Source organism: Delphinus delphis, chromosome 8 (genome assembly GCF_949987515.2).
Source record: "Delphinus delphis chromosome 8, mDelDel1.2, whole genome shotgun sequence".
Lineage (NCBI taxonomy): Eukaryota > Metazoa > Chordata > Mammalia > Artiodactyla > Delphinidae > Delphinus > Delphinus delphis.
Genome location: NC_082690.1, coordinates 74,642,867 through 74,657,768, shown reverse-complemented (window position 1 = coordinate 74,657,768; position 14,902 = coordinate 74,642,867). Strand labels below are relative to the sequence as shown.

At 41.7% G+C, this 14,902-nt stretch overlaps 1 pseudogene; it reads right to left on the bottom strand.

Moving 5' to 3' along the window:
* Positions 1-963: 963 nt before the first annotated feature.
* On the bottom strand, positions 964-3,928 carry LOC132430283 (protein artemis pseudogene; annotated as a pseudogene).
* Positions 3,929-14,902: the final 10,974 nt, after the last annotated feature.

Genomic DNA, 14,902 nt, shown 5'->3' with positions numbered 1-14,902 from the left:
TCCGGAATATAACTTAAAAATTACTAGCCTATGAAAAGTCAGGAAAATATGACCTGTGGAAAAATAAATCATTAGAATAGACCAAAAATAAGAGAAATAAAGTTTTAAAAAAAGACTTGAAAAACTTATTATAAATATGTTCACAGATTTATAAAAACAAATACAATGAGGAGACAGATGGAAACTATAAAAATGAAATAAAGGGAACCTCTAGATCTTAAAAATACAATTTCTAAAATGAAAAATTCACTGGATGGACTTAACAGAAGATTAGATATTGCGGAAGAAAATACTAGTGAATTTAGCATGGCATCATAAGTTATCTAAACTAAAGCAACAGCGAAAATAGGCTTAGAAATATAACAGTGCCTCAATGAACTGTGGAAAAACATCAAGTGGTAATTGGGTTCCCAGAAAGGAAAGGAGTGTTTGGAGAGGATAAAATCTGATGAATCATGGCCGGAAATTTTCCAGATTTAATGAAATACGTCAATCTACAGATCCATAAATCACAATGAATTCCAAGAAGAATAAACATAAAAACACACATCAAGGCACATCTTAATTAAATTGCTGAAAACCAATCATAAAGGGACTACCTTAAAAGCAGTTGGAAAGGAAAGAAAAGACAACACGTATAGTAGAATGAAGATAAGATAAGATAAGATATCACTGATTTCTCAAGCCAAACAATAATGGAATGGCATTTTTTCAATGCTGCAAGAAAAAATGACTTTGTATTATTAATATCACATATAAAGGCATCAAAAAATATGAAATATCTAGTGATAAGTTTAACAAAATATAGTTAGGAACAGTATAGTAAAAACAAACAAAAAAAAATAGTACTGGTAGAAATTAAAGAAGACCCAAATGTTCATGGATTGGAAGATTCAATATTACTAAAATGTCTATTTTCCATAAATTGATCTATATAATTCAAAGCAATCTAAATGAAAATCCTTAAGACGAAGCTGTGATTTCTAATTCTTTACTTTCACTGATGGATTCTTCATAATCTGTAACGTTTGCCCAGAGAGAGGCTGGTGTACTTTCTGCTTGGAGGCATCCTGTGCCTTTCTCAGTTTGTCAGGCTGGTTTTGTGATACTGCAGTCACCATGGGAAATACCTCAGGGTGAAGAGTTTGCTGGTTTGGAACCTTGTGCCTTAAAAGTACAGGGAGAGGATCATCAGAGAGATCACTGGCTTCCTCCTGAGTCTAGGTGGACTGTTCTAGCTCTCTTCAATTTTCCAAGTGGTTTATACTTTGGCTCCATACTTTGGGGAAGACCAGCATGAAGGCTTGAAGACTTCTTTAACTTTATCCGTAGCTGTGCCTTCTGGAACGGCATTTGGATATGCTTCCATGTGAGCAGCTCTTTGCAGGAAACTGCCCTCAGCAGGAAGCCCCTTTGCCGGTCACTTTAGCAAAGCTACATTGTAACTAACTTTTTTTTTTTTATAGTGCACCTTGTCTCTGCCACACTATACAACTAAAAACATTGTAAACAATGCATGGGGCAGCATCTGAGGACTCTGAAAAGGAAATCATAGCAGGCTGATTGGAAAAAGAAGAAGAGGAAGAAGGAGAAAGAAAGGAAGGAAGGAAGGAAGGAAGGAAGGAAAAGAAAGAAAGAAAGAGAGAGGGAGGGAGGGAGAAGGAAGGGCAGGCAAGAGAGAGAAAGAGAGAGAGAGAGAGAGGGAGGGAGGGAGGAAGAAGGAAGGGTGGGTGAGAGAGAGAGGGAGGGAGTGAGGGAGGGAGAGAGAGAGAGAGAGAAAGAGAAAGAAAGAATGAAAGAAAGAAAGGAAAGGAAAGAAAAAGAATAAAACTCAAAGCAAGACCAATTCAGCAGTGAATTATTGGGATTTTTTTTTCCACCAGTATCTCCAGCCTGGACCCAGAGGCATGCAAAAATCCAGAATTAGGCACTGGTGCAGACAGTAGGAGCTCCAAGAGATCTCTCATTTTAATGTAAGAAATGAGAAAGGGTGCACCTAGGGGTCCAAGAAGAGAAAATTGTAACTAACTTTTTTTTTTTTTTTTTTGCGGTATGTGGGCCTCTCACTGTTGTGGCCTCTCCCGTTGAGGAGCACAGGCTCCGGACGCGCAGGCTCAGCGGCCATGGCTCACGGGCCCAGCCGCTCCGCAGCATGTGGGATCTTCCCGGACCGGGGCATGAACCCGTGTCCCCTGCATCGGCAGGCGGACTCTCAACCACTGCGCCACCAGGGAAGCCCTGTAACTAACTTTTAAACCAGGCACCCCCAAGATCTGCTCATCTCCGGCCCAAATACACCTTTCAAATCTTTTGATCACACAATACCTTGCCTAACCAGTTGGTTCTTTCCTTAGATCAAAAAAGTTGAGATGAAGAATAAGTAATTAACTGAAGACCAGGTCTTTTTCCTAGTAGCTTCCCCTTCAGTAATCTCACAAACCATGTGAACAAGATAGCATCTAAAGAAAGATCACAAGGCGTCGACAAGCCTGCACACAGTGGGAGATGCTTACGAGTTTGATCCCCCATCTCAATGATTAACTGAGATTACTTCCCCTTTAAAAATTTTCATGGCTGAGCAAAATCTTTGGAGTTGGTTTTTTGGGGGGACATGAGTTCACCTTTTCCCCAGATTGCTGGCATTCTGATTAAAAGCAATTTTCCTTTCTACCAACAACTGCCTCTCGGGTACTGACTTTCGAGTGGTGAGCAACCGGACCTGAGTTCGGTAACATTCACAGGACAGATGTGGTTCAAAATATCTTTAATCTCACTGTAGGAGGAGTTAAAAAAAAAAAAAAAGTGAGCTCTGTACAAACTCTCTCCAATCCTCACAATGACATTGTTTTTTCTGGTTCTTTCTCCAAACCACATAGTGGATGGCTTCATGCCGACTGTGTGAAGGGAATTCTATTTTTGGAACTAATTCTGCAGGGTAACTTATTCCACTGAAAATATCCTTCTGCTTTTGGATGCTGACATGTGTGGATCTGAGTGCTACCGTCTGTTATGAGATGATGAAGAATGTCAGGTATGTTTCTAAATGTCTCGTTTATCCACAGGAACCTGGACTCCTAACTCCTCACTAAGGCTGATTAATACTCCTACCCATAAGCTGCTTTGAGTTCAGCCACACATCATGGTACAGACTCTGAACGATCCAGCTTCAAACCAGCTCGGATATTCCACTCAGACACTCCACCCAACTAGGAATTTAATAATTTTCTGGACTGCAGAAAGTAGTATATAAGTACACACTCGAAGATGTCTTGCAGTCTGCCCCCAGAATGCAAGCTTCTAGCAGCTTCTCCTTTTGCGAGTCTGAAGTCTCCCATGTACAAGACAGTTCTGTTATTGCCCTAAAATAAAAACGTAATTGATCCTGGGCAATGACCAGCTGGTAAGAGAGTCACAACAATCTCTCCCTTCTCTCTTGATCCTTCATTGACTAAAGATATCTGGGTAGGAGTTTCAATTTCAGTTGATATAATTCGTTTCTCCCAAAATCTTTAGTTAACAACAACTAGTTGACAACTCTTTAGTAACAGCGAACAGTATAAGTAAACCTTTAAGCTGGTGGAAATCCTGGTCCTGCCATCTACTGGCTGTGTGACCTTGGGAAACTAATTTAACCTCTCTGATTCTTCGGGTTTCCTCATCTGTACTCCAACCTTCTTTCCAAAGTAGGGCCTCTTAATCCTTTCATGTGATCCTTATGGCAGCGGGACAGGAAGAAGGTGTGGGCCCTCAGGTTCTCCCTGTCCAAGAAGTCAATGGAGATTGTTGGATACTCGGCCATTTGCCCCTTGAAGGAGCTCACACCACCAGCCAACCACAGTGAACTGGCCACCCAGCCGGGTGTGGAAGCCCAAGCTACCGTTGACTGCACCACCACATCTGGGAACCTGCCCAAAGATTTCTTAAACATGATAGAAAAGCACTAGCAATAAGAGAAAAGTATTGACTAATTGAATTTTATCAAAATTAAAAACTTTGATTTTCAAGAAACACTGTTAAGAGAAAAGTCAAAAATACTCACAATACATACACCTCACAAAAGACTTATTTCCAGAATAAATACAAAGAACACTTGCAACTCAGTAAGAAGACAGCAACCCATTTTTAAAATTGCCGGGCTTCCCTGGTGGTGCAGTGGTTAAGAATCCGCCTGCCAATGCAGGGGACACGGGTTTGAGCCCTGGTCCGGGAAGATCCCACATGCCGCAGAGCAACTAAGCCCGTGTGCCACAACTACTGAGCCTGCACTCTAGAGCCCGCGAGCCACGACTACTCAAGCCCGCAGGCTAGAGCCCGTGCTCCACAGCCAGAGAAGCCACTGCAATGAGAACCCTGCGCACCGCAACAAAGAGTAGCCCCCGCTCGCCACAACTAGAGAAAGCTTACACACAGCAATGAAGACCCAACACAACCAAAAATAAAAATAAAATAAATTTAAAATTGCCAAAATATTTGACTGTCATTTCACAAAAGGATATATTCTTGAGAGAATACCTGTGAGGGAATTTGAGGTGATAAAAATGTTCTATGCCTTGACTAGCAGGGTGTTACATATATTTGTCAAAACGCCATAAACTGCGCATTTTAAATAGGTGTATTTTACCTAAATTATAACTCAAAGTTTTTTTTAATAAAAGGGAAAGGGAAGGACAAGAGGGTTGAAGTTATAGAACATTATGCATGGGTAGATATCTATTTCTGAATTTAAATATATGATATCAAGTGAAAAATTAAAGTTATTGAATACTACCATTGAGCCCACGTATTTTTCTAAAACGTAGTCTCTCTCCCCTCCCCCACCCAAATATATATATTTGCTTATATATACCCACACAGAATGGATACAGAGAAAAAGCATGTCAAAAGTTACTTTGTAGAGCATCAGAGGAAAGGGGGACGGCCCTTTTATTTTCATTTTATGCCTGCCTATACTTCTCAAATTTTCAATTAGTCCATATTAGTTTTAAAATAAAATAAAATTTTAAAACTTTAATGCCCTCAAAGACCTGCCTTCTGCTCTCTAAATGATACAGTTAAAAGACAAGATAGGAAGGTATCTATTCTTTCCGAGTATTTTTATTATTCATACTTATGTGTAGAAACCTTCACTTTTTTATTGTAGAAAAGTATACATAACGTGACATTTACCATTTTAACCAGTTTTAAGTATACAGTTCATCGACATTAAGTGCATTCCCACTGTTGTGCAACCACCACCACTATCCATCTCCAGAACTTTTTTTTTTCTTTTTTTCCAGAACTTTTTCATCATCCCAAACTGACACTCTATACCCGCTAGACAATAATTCCCCGTTCCCCACCCTCTAGCCCCTGGCAATCACTAATCTACTTTCTGTCTCTATGAATGTGACTATCTCAGGTACTTCATATAAGTGGAATCATACAATATCTGTCTTTTGTGTCTGACATTTCATTAGCATAATGTCTTCAAAGTTCATCCATGTTACAGCACGTATCAGAATTTCACTCCTTTTTAAGGCTGAATAATACCCCATTGTTTAATCTAGTCATGCATCCATGGGCATTTGGGTTGCTTCCATCTTTTGGCTATTGTGACTAGTGCTGCTTTGAACATTTTTGTACAAATATCTGCTTGAGTTCTTGCTTTCAATTTTTTCGGGTATATACCTAGAAGTGGAATTGCTGGACCATGTGATTATTCTCTTTAATTTTTTCCTCATCTGTAAAATAAGTATGATTATCCCTGCTCTGTCCACACCTGTGGGGCTTTGCGAACCAGATAAGAACTCCTTTGTAACTTGGTAAACGTCAAATTCATGCAAGAGATTACGAGAAAGTTTTTATGAGGAAGAGTATAATCTTAAAAACAAAATACGTATAAATAATTTTTTTAAAAAATTAAGAATAACAACTAAATGAACAGTTATTGAATGCTTCGTGTGCCAAGCACTGACCTATGCATTTCACAGGTGTTAGCAAACTTAAGCCTCATAACAATCTTGTGAAGTAGGTATTACTACAGTAGGCCCTCCGTATCTGTGGGTCCCACATCCACAGATCCAACCAACCATGGATCAAAACTATTCAGTAAAGACACAGATGTAGAGAATGGAGTGGAGGACACGGGGAGGGGGAAGTGTAAGCTGGGACAAAGTGAGAGAGTGGCATGGACATATATACACTACCCAAAGTAAAATAGCTAGCTTGTGGGAAGCAGCCACATAGCACAGGGAGATCAGCTCCGTGCTTTGTGTCCACCTAGAGGGGTGGGATAGGGAGGGTGGGAGGCAGACGCAAGAGGGAGGAGGTATGGGGATATATGTATATGTATAGCTGATTCACTTTGTTAGACAGCAGAAACTAACACACCATTGTAAAGCAATTATACTCCAATAAAGATGTTAAAAAAAAACTATTCAGGAAAAAAAAGTTTCCACAAAGTTCCAAAAAGCAAACCTTGAACTTGCCACACGCTGGCAACTACTTACATTCTATTAGGTATTATAAGTAATCTAGAGATGATTTAAAGCATACAGGAGGATGTGCATAGGTTATATGCAAATACTATACCATTTTATATAAGGGATTTGAGCATCCACCGATTTGGGTATCCTTGAGGGTACTATAAACAATCCCCCGTGGATACTGAGGGCTGACTGTACTATCATTTTACATGTGAGAAAACTGAGGCACAGAAAAGTTACATAACCTGCCCAAAGTCATACACCTAATAAGTAGGAGACTCAAGGAGTCTCTTCAAACTTCAAGGAGTAACGAACTTCCCCACATGATAGAGTTCTTTCTAAATTTAGTAGGTTTTATCATAATTTACAATTTCAAATTTTGAAACAAAAATGCATTTATCTCACTTCAAAACCACATGAGTAGTCTAAGAAATACAAAGGGAAATAAATCTGTTATAAATGCTACCTAAGTTTCCCCATAAATGGCTATTTCTTTGATACTGAAAGGAAAGAAGAGTCCAGACTCTATAAGCACCACCATGTGTAGGTATCACAAAAACTGGCTTCTGAAAAGGTTTTGACCTCCTTGTTACCAGCAGGGATTGGGCAAGAGGATGGGCAGGTGGAGAGCAATGTCTGCCATTGGCATCAACACGAAGGAAAGAAAAAGCAAAGGAAAGCAGGTGTGAGCAGGAGACACACCATATTTCTAATGAGGTCTTCATGTCTTCTTTGTCTTCAAATGAAAACTGAAGCCATGAAATTTCTTTTTTGTTAACGTTAAGATGTGGTAATGGCAAGCATTCATGACCATAAGCATGGAAAATTGATGAAATTACAGTCTGTTCAGGGAAATAATGTAGTGATGAGAGAAAAAGATCTTCACCTATGTCAGGATCCTGACAGCAGCTTTTTAGAACCAGTGAACATTTCTTTCCCCTCTGCAGGAAGACATCCCTTTGTAGATATGCCAAGTAGATGCTTATGGAAAAAAGTCAAAGAAAAAAGAGACTGACACAAATAATTGAGATATTTTTAAGGGCATGTAAGTCAGTGAGCATTTCATTAGTATCATTTCAGCAATTTTCTGCTCTCAAAGAAGACGCCAAATTGAAATCATATCCTTCTACTTAATGAGCAAAAGAATGTGATTATGTTGCCGTAACATTAAGATTTGAGACGGTCATGGGATGGGCATGAAGAAAATCAGAGTTAAAGAATCTAAGTAAAATTAACCTGGCCCTTTCCCATGAATGCTTTTCATCAGAATACACTAAAAATAATCACTTCTTTATGAGCTAATAACATCCACAACTCAATGTTCAGAGTAATGCATTTCTAGCATATGCTATATTGAAGCTCCAAGTAACTGGAAAGAGTATTGCTGTATGTAATCATAGTGCATTCAGCTTCCATCTTAAGTAACATCTCCGAAGGTTCAAGGCGACATGACTCTATCAGTTAGTTATTGCTGGTAAACAAGCCAACTCAAAACTCTGTGGCTTCAACGACAACCACTTATTAATCCTCATGAGTTCTGCTGATCTGGATGAGACCTGGCTGATCTCAACTGGGCCTCCTCCTAGGGTCAGCTGGTGTACTGACTGTGGGCAGAATGGTCTAGGATGGCCTTGGCTGGCATGACTTAGCTCTGCTTGCACATGGTGGCTCATCCTCCAGCAGGCTAGTCCAAGTTTATTTTCATGGCAATGGCAAAGTTCTGAGAGAAAGAACAGAAGCGATCAAGGCTTCTTGGGGTCTAGACTCGGAACTAACACATGGTCTGTACTGCATTCTATTGTCCAAAAATAAGATATAAGATCAGTCCAGATTCAAAAGGTGGGGAAACAGAGTCTGACTCTGGATGAGAGGAACTGCAAAATAACATTGCCAAGGGGAAGAATGGAAGCCACTATAATTATCTAATTGTAAATGGATTGCCTCTAATATACAAACAGATTGAAATGCCAAAGTACACTAATACTCCATTGTTTGACTCTTGGGACACATATTTCTAAAGACACGAATGTTAAGTTAGGTTCCCCAATTTATCAATGAGCCTATTATCCCACAACGTTGAAGGAACAACTATGCATTGGTAATATAATATAAAAATTAATAATGTATTTGCTAGGAAAATCACAACAAAGAGGAAATCAACAGCATTAAATCAGAAATTCCTTTCAGATAAAGGTGCCTTAGAAAAGCAAGTTTCATTAGAGGATGATGACTGTATGGATTTTTTTTTTTTGTGTGGTACATGGGCCTCTCACTGTTGTGGCCTCTCCCATTGCGGAGCACAGGCTCTGGACGCGCAGGCTCAGCAGCCATGGGTCACGGGCCTGGCTGCTCCACGGCATGTGGGATCTTCCCAGACCGGGGCACGAACCCGTGTCCCCTGCATCGGCAGGCGGACTCTCACCCACTGCGCCACCAGGGAAGCCCTGTATGAATATTTTGAATCATGAGATAGTCAGCGACCTGTGAGAAAATTAGCAGTGACTTGTCTCCATGCCCTTCTTTACCACCTACTGCCCCACAATTCCCTGCCCACCAAACATATGTATTTTGGGTTCTAAACCCCCTCCCCACTCCAATCTCATTCTTATACTTACTATTGGGAAATTCAGGCAACTGTAGTAAAACTTTTCTAACCAGTTGTCTAGACGTACTCCTGTTAATCCCCCAATCACTCTTCAGCCCACTTCCATCTGCACACTGTTTCCACCACTCCACTGAGGCTGACCTTGTCAAAGTCATCCACCAGATATGGGCTGCAGAATTCAAGGTCAGTTTTTAGTTATCGTCTCATATGATCTTTGAGCAACACTGGGCTCCACCGACCACACTCTCCTTGAAACGTGTTTATTCCTTTGCTTTTGTGAAGTTAGACTCCTGATTTTCCTCCTACTTCAATGGCTCTTCCTTCTGTCTCCTTTGTTGTTTCATCTTTTTTTTCCCCTGTAACTCTCTACATATAGGAATGCCTCAAAGTTTGGTCCTAGTCCTTTTTCTCCAGCTGCACTTTCTTCCCAGGTTATCTCAGCCATTCCCATAGCTTATAATCAGAGGGGTACCAAGGGCAGGGCAGTGAGAGCTATCCACCTCTGGTACAGGCAATGGGGATGCATGGTCTGTAGAGATTATTAAAACAACAATAGGACCAGCTATGTGTGGGTCTAATTTTCATTATCACCAGTTCTAAACAGTGTCAGCAACAAAATACTCCTAAGGTGGGAGGGCGTATCTTTTATTGATTTAAGTTGTAAACAATGGCTGCAGTTACTGTTGAGTTTTAATAAAAATATGCACGTTTCAAATTAGCATATTTTAATTACTTATTCTTTAATAAGCATTGTATTAGACATGCAAGTTCATCTGGAGAACGCCCATTTATGCAGTCACCCCTCCCCCTCTTCCACAGGACACGTGCAGACTCCGCTACATGCATTCATTTCAAGAGAGGTTAGTTAATAGTTTGAAATTATTCAATCTTGTGTCAGGTACAGTTCATGTCTGTTCCCCCTGTAGCACTACATATTCCCGTGGTTAGGCAGTCGATTTAAAATAAACAATGACAGCAGTGATTGTAAAATGGTAAAATCAAACTTGAGTTTTTCAATCCTGTCATTCTACGTGAACATTTGGAGTTTTTATTTGTCTTTAAAACAGTGAAACTGAGTGTGAACTTCAAGGTGTAATATTTCTGTTGGTAAGTGTAAAATATATAACTCATACTGAAATATTTTACTAAATTTGAATAATATCTTTAAAATGAAAATGTATTGCTTTTAATTTTTCTTTTAAAACTGAAGTATTAATCAAGAAAATTTGAATATTACCTATTATTACATGACTATTATGAAAAATATTTTGTCATATAGAGGAGGGAGTGTTTTAAAATGATTGACTTGGGGGTCAAGCACATTACATGTGCCACTGCTTGAAACAGTGGTCTATCTATGCACTTTCAAATTTATGTCTCTAGTCAAGATCTCTCTTAACAGCTGCAAATTAACATATCAGAGTGGCTGCTTGACAATTCTATTTGGATATCCTACAGATCTACCTCAAAATTAGTCATCAAATGGGCCTTGATTTCCTCTCATCCCACACCAGCCCATGTCTCCTTCCAGGCTTTTCAGTAAATGATACCACCATTATCCATCCAGTTACTTAAGCCAAATTCCAGGAGACATTGCTGACTCTTCTTCCCCTTCCCGCTCTTTCCATATCCAAGTAGTTGACAAGGGACTAGTATAACCATAGTTCAAACCATCTAGTGACAAACTCTCCCAGTCTCCCAGCATTTGCACTCATCTCTCCAACCCATGCCTCCCATACAGCCCCTGGACCAGGCGATGTTAACTCCTCTCAAAATCTTTCAATAACTTCCCACTGCTGAGTATCATTACCACAGCCCACAATCCTCTGCGTTTCCTGTCCAACATCATCTCAGAACACTTTCATCCTCACTTATTCTCTGTTACGTACAGAGGGCTTGGTTCTGACTCTGAAACACCTCAATCCCTTCCCCAGGTCAGAGCCTTTGCACTTGCCCTCTCCTTGTCCCAGAGGAGACTTGAAAGCTTTTACTCCAGTTCTTGCAAAAGCTCATTCAATGTTACCCTTTAACTTGTAGTTTAAATGTCACTTCTTCAGAGCAGCCCTTCTTGGCCCTATTCATACCCATTATCAACCTCATAATTAGAGTGTTCATTTGGCTCCCAGTTAATGATTTCTTTTCCTGATTATAACAGAAGCTCCGGGAGAGCAGGTCAGCTTGCTCACCCCTGTGTCTTCTCTTCTAGCACAGTGAACACACATTGGGTACATAGTAAGTCCTCGTTGAGAGTGAATTCATGACCTCTCCTCTCCTGGTCAGCCTCTATATGACTGCTGCAGAAGCTGCCATGCTCTTACATGACATACCTTCCCTGGTCCAGGACAGTACATCTGTCTCACATCAAAACACAGAGCCTCTGCCTCAGGATTTTGGAACTGGGATTGAGAGAGAGTCTTTCAATCCCTCTGAGGTAGATAAAGTTGCACCATAAAAACTTAATGGGCTATCAATGACTTTGTTTTCCGCCACGAGTCAGAAAAATAGAGACAACAAATTTTCAAAGAGATAAGTAAAGCAGAAGCACCTAGAGCAGAATGCAAGAGACAGAGCGTGTCCCGACTGCATTCCTGTGCCTGGTCCAGGTATTCTGGGGCCCTGGTGCAGCCCTGTCCTTGGCATCCACTAGACACGGCAGAATCCACAGACTAAAGACCCCTTTCTCTTAAGTTTGTTCAGATTGAGTTTTTATCACTTGCAACCTTAAGAATACCATAAAAGCACATTGTTTTTGGTCAGAAAGGCACATGGATAAGTGATAGCTATAAATTGCTGTGCCCATCAAGTGAGCAGGTCAGGAAGGTAAAGTTAGACAAGTGAACATAAGTCAATGTCACTGTGAAAAAAGACACTGACAATCTGAACTGGCATTTACCAGCCAAAAGAGACAGTAAGAAAATGAAATAAATGACCAAAGGATTCACTGGGAAGAGTTCAGTGTGATAGGGCAGGAGGATTGGTAGCAGCAAGTATTTAAGGTGTCCTGGGAGAGAAGGGAGGGGCCGACAGAGGGGGCAGGGTTATAGCACGTGCACTTCGGTACCAAGCGTGTCACAATGATGAGACTAAGCTATTTCACATCCTAGAAGACATTCGTCCAACAGTCACTCACCCGGGGTCCAATATGTGTGGAGTACTGGGGGGCCTGCACCTTTGGTTTGGTCTGCAGTCTGTGTGCAGAGCAAAGGATGGATGGGAGTGGCGATCTAAAACCTGGGCTAAGCTCCGCTTGCCAACCGTGTGCCTGTGGGGGTTATAACTGCCCAGAGGGGGACCCCATTTAAGGTTCACACAAAAATCAGTAGCAGTCCTACCTGAGGTCCAAAGCTTCCTGATACTGATCAAGTACAACTCTTACCCTCAGGGTTCTCTTAGGCTAAACCCATAGTTATTACATTGCAAAAGTCCTCCCCGTTAGGGGTCATTTGAGCTAAATCTTGAACGATTTCAGACAGACAGACAAGAAGGCTAAGTATTTTGAGCAGGAGAACAGCACACGCAAAAGCGTGACGCACGGTGGTTCAATGTCGGGCACCGCAAGCAAGTCAGAAAAACTAGAGAAGTGGGTGTAGAGGAGAAATGGGTGGAAGGATGCTGGAAGCGGAAGAAGCCACCAAGGAGGGCCTTGCATTCTACACTAAGGAGTTTGGTCTTCATCCTCCCACCCAGAGCCACTGAAGGGATTTAAGCCAGGGAGCGACCTGGATGGGAACGGTGGGTGGACTGGAGAGGCCTGGAAGCAGGGAGACCAGTTAGGAGGCAGTTAGTTAGTTTAGGTTGGGGCTGGTAAGGGCCTAAACCAAAGCAGTGGCAAAGGCAACTGAAAGAGGAAACAGATTGAGTGACATTTAAGGATTACAATGGAGATTATATAGAGGCCATATGCTCCAGTTTGCTCAAGACAATTTCCGTTTATACCACTGTCTTGGCTTAATGATTAACAGTGCCCCCTTGCACTTATAAAAGGGCCTTGATTTGAGTGATTAATTATATGTTACCCTAGGTGTAGGGCACGAAGGAAAGAGAAGAATGAAGGTCCTTTGGGATCTGGCTTGGACAGCTCTGAGCTTCGTGGTTCCCATTACTAATGTAGAGAACACAAGGAGCAAGTTTGGGCCAGAAAATAACAAGATTATCACATACTGACTTGAAGGTGCTCATGGGACATCTGAATGAAATTACCAAGTAAATAGTTAAAATATACTAAAATATTGCACATAGAATGTTGTAACTCGAAAGACCATAAGAGACTTTGAGACCAACTGCTGCTGTTACATAATTCTTCCCCCTAAAATTTTCCTCTAATCCTCAAATGTATGAAGTTCTACATCAGAAGCTGAAAATCACCAGTAGAAAGTTGAGGGTACATCCCGCAACACATGGAGGGAGGAAAACCGATGGATTTGACCAACTGACACTGACAAAGGAAGTCAGTTTCTGCTACCAAATCCTTTCCCAATGGAAACCTTCCTGCCTTGCTTGGCTAGGAATATTTTACAAATGTCAGCATACTCAGGGTCTCAGAGAAGGGATTTAAATTATAGATAATAAATCAATAGAGGAACATTTGATTTTTTATCCAGTCACTTGAGGCCAAAACATAAAGTGGAAATGTGCACAGACTGTGATTAATAACCACTTTTTGCATTCTGAATTTAAAATTAAATGAGAAGGGCTTCCCTGGTGGCGCACTGGTTGAGAGTCCGCCTGCCGATGCAGGGGACACGGGTTCGTGCCCCGGTCCAGGAGGATCCCACATGCCGCGGAGCGGCTGGGCCCGTGAGCCATGGCCGCTGAGCCTGCGTGTCCCGAGCCTGTGCTCCGCAACGGGAGAGGCCACAACAGTGAGAGGCCCGCGTACCGCAAAACAAACAAACAAACAAAATTAAATGAGAAGAATGACATAAGATAAACAGAACAAGTTTCTTTCAAGACCTCCAGCACGCATGCACTCTATGGCATCCTAAAATTTAGCATGCTTCCTTAACCAGACCCACCCTTGCCCAAATACACATACACGCACGCGGGCACACACACACACCCCACTGATACCTGGGCTGAACTTCAGCAAGGAAACAATTTGTCACAGCAACAGCTGAAATAAGAAGGGTCAGCAAGATTGATCAGACTTATTATTAAGGCTCCAGCACCCATCAGAACTGCGATGACCGTGCCTTCTTCTTACAGCCTGGGCTGGGGAGCGATAACCAGTCAGATCGCACAGTCTTGCGAGCCCCCAGCACTCGCTTTCACCTGGGCCACTGGAGACAGCCCAGCTCAGCCAACAGTGTCTCCCTGTGACATGACCACCCTGCCCATCCTGCCCGATTACGAGCCTCATGTGGCTCTACTTATGCCTGTACAATCCAAACATCACGCAGCAGCACCATCGTAATTGATGAAAGAGACCCACCAAAGAGCAGCTTTACTCGAAGAAATGTTTTTTGAATTCCGGTGGTGCACCCTCGACAGGGAGAACATAGAGTTGGAAAGAGCGTGCCCACTTCTCTCTTCCTTTTCTTTGGTTGAGGTTTAGAGGGGAAGGAAACCAGGGGAGAAGGATGAAAAATGCCTTATTCAGTACAGTGCAAAGCAAACGAGCTCGGGAACACTTACTACAGATGCTCTGCTGTCACCAGGCTGTGTGACCAAAGGCAAGTCCCTGCAACGTTCTGATTTCCTAGTTTCTGAGCCAGAAGCTTGCATTGAATCCTTCTTCTCATTATCCAACCACCTCAATTTCCAACGACACCTTTAACATTTGCCTTGGCTTCTGTTTACGTCACTCTCCAACTCAGGATCATCCACTGGCTTC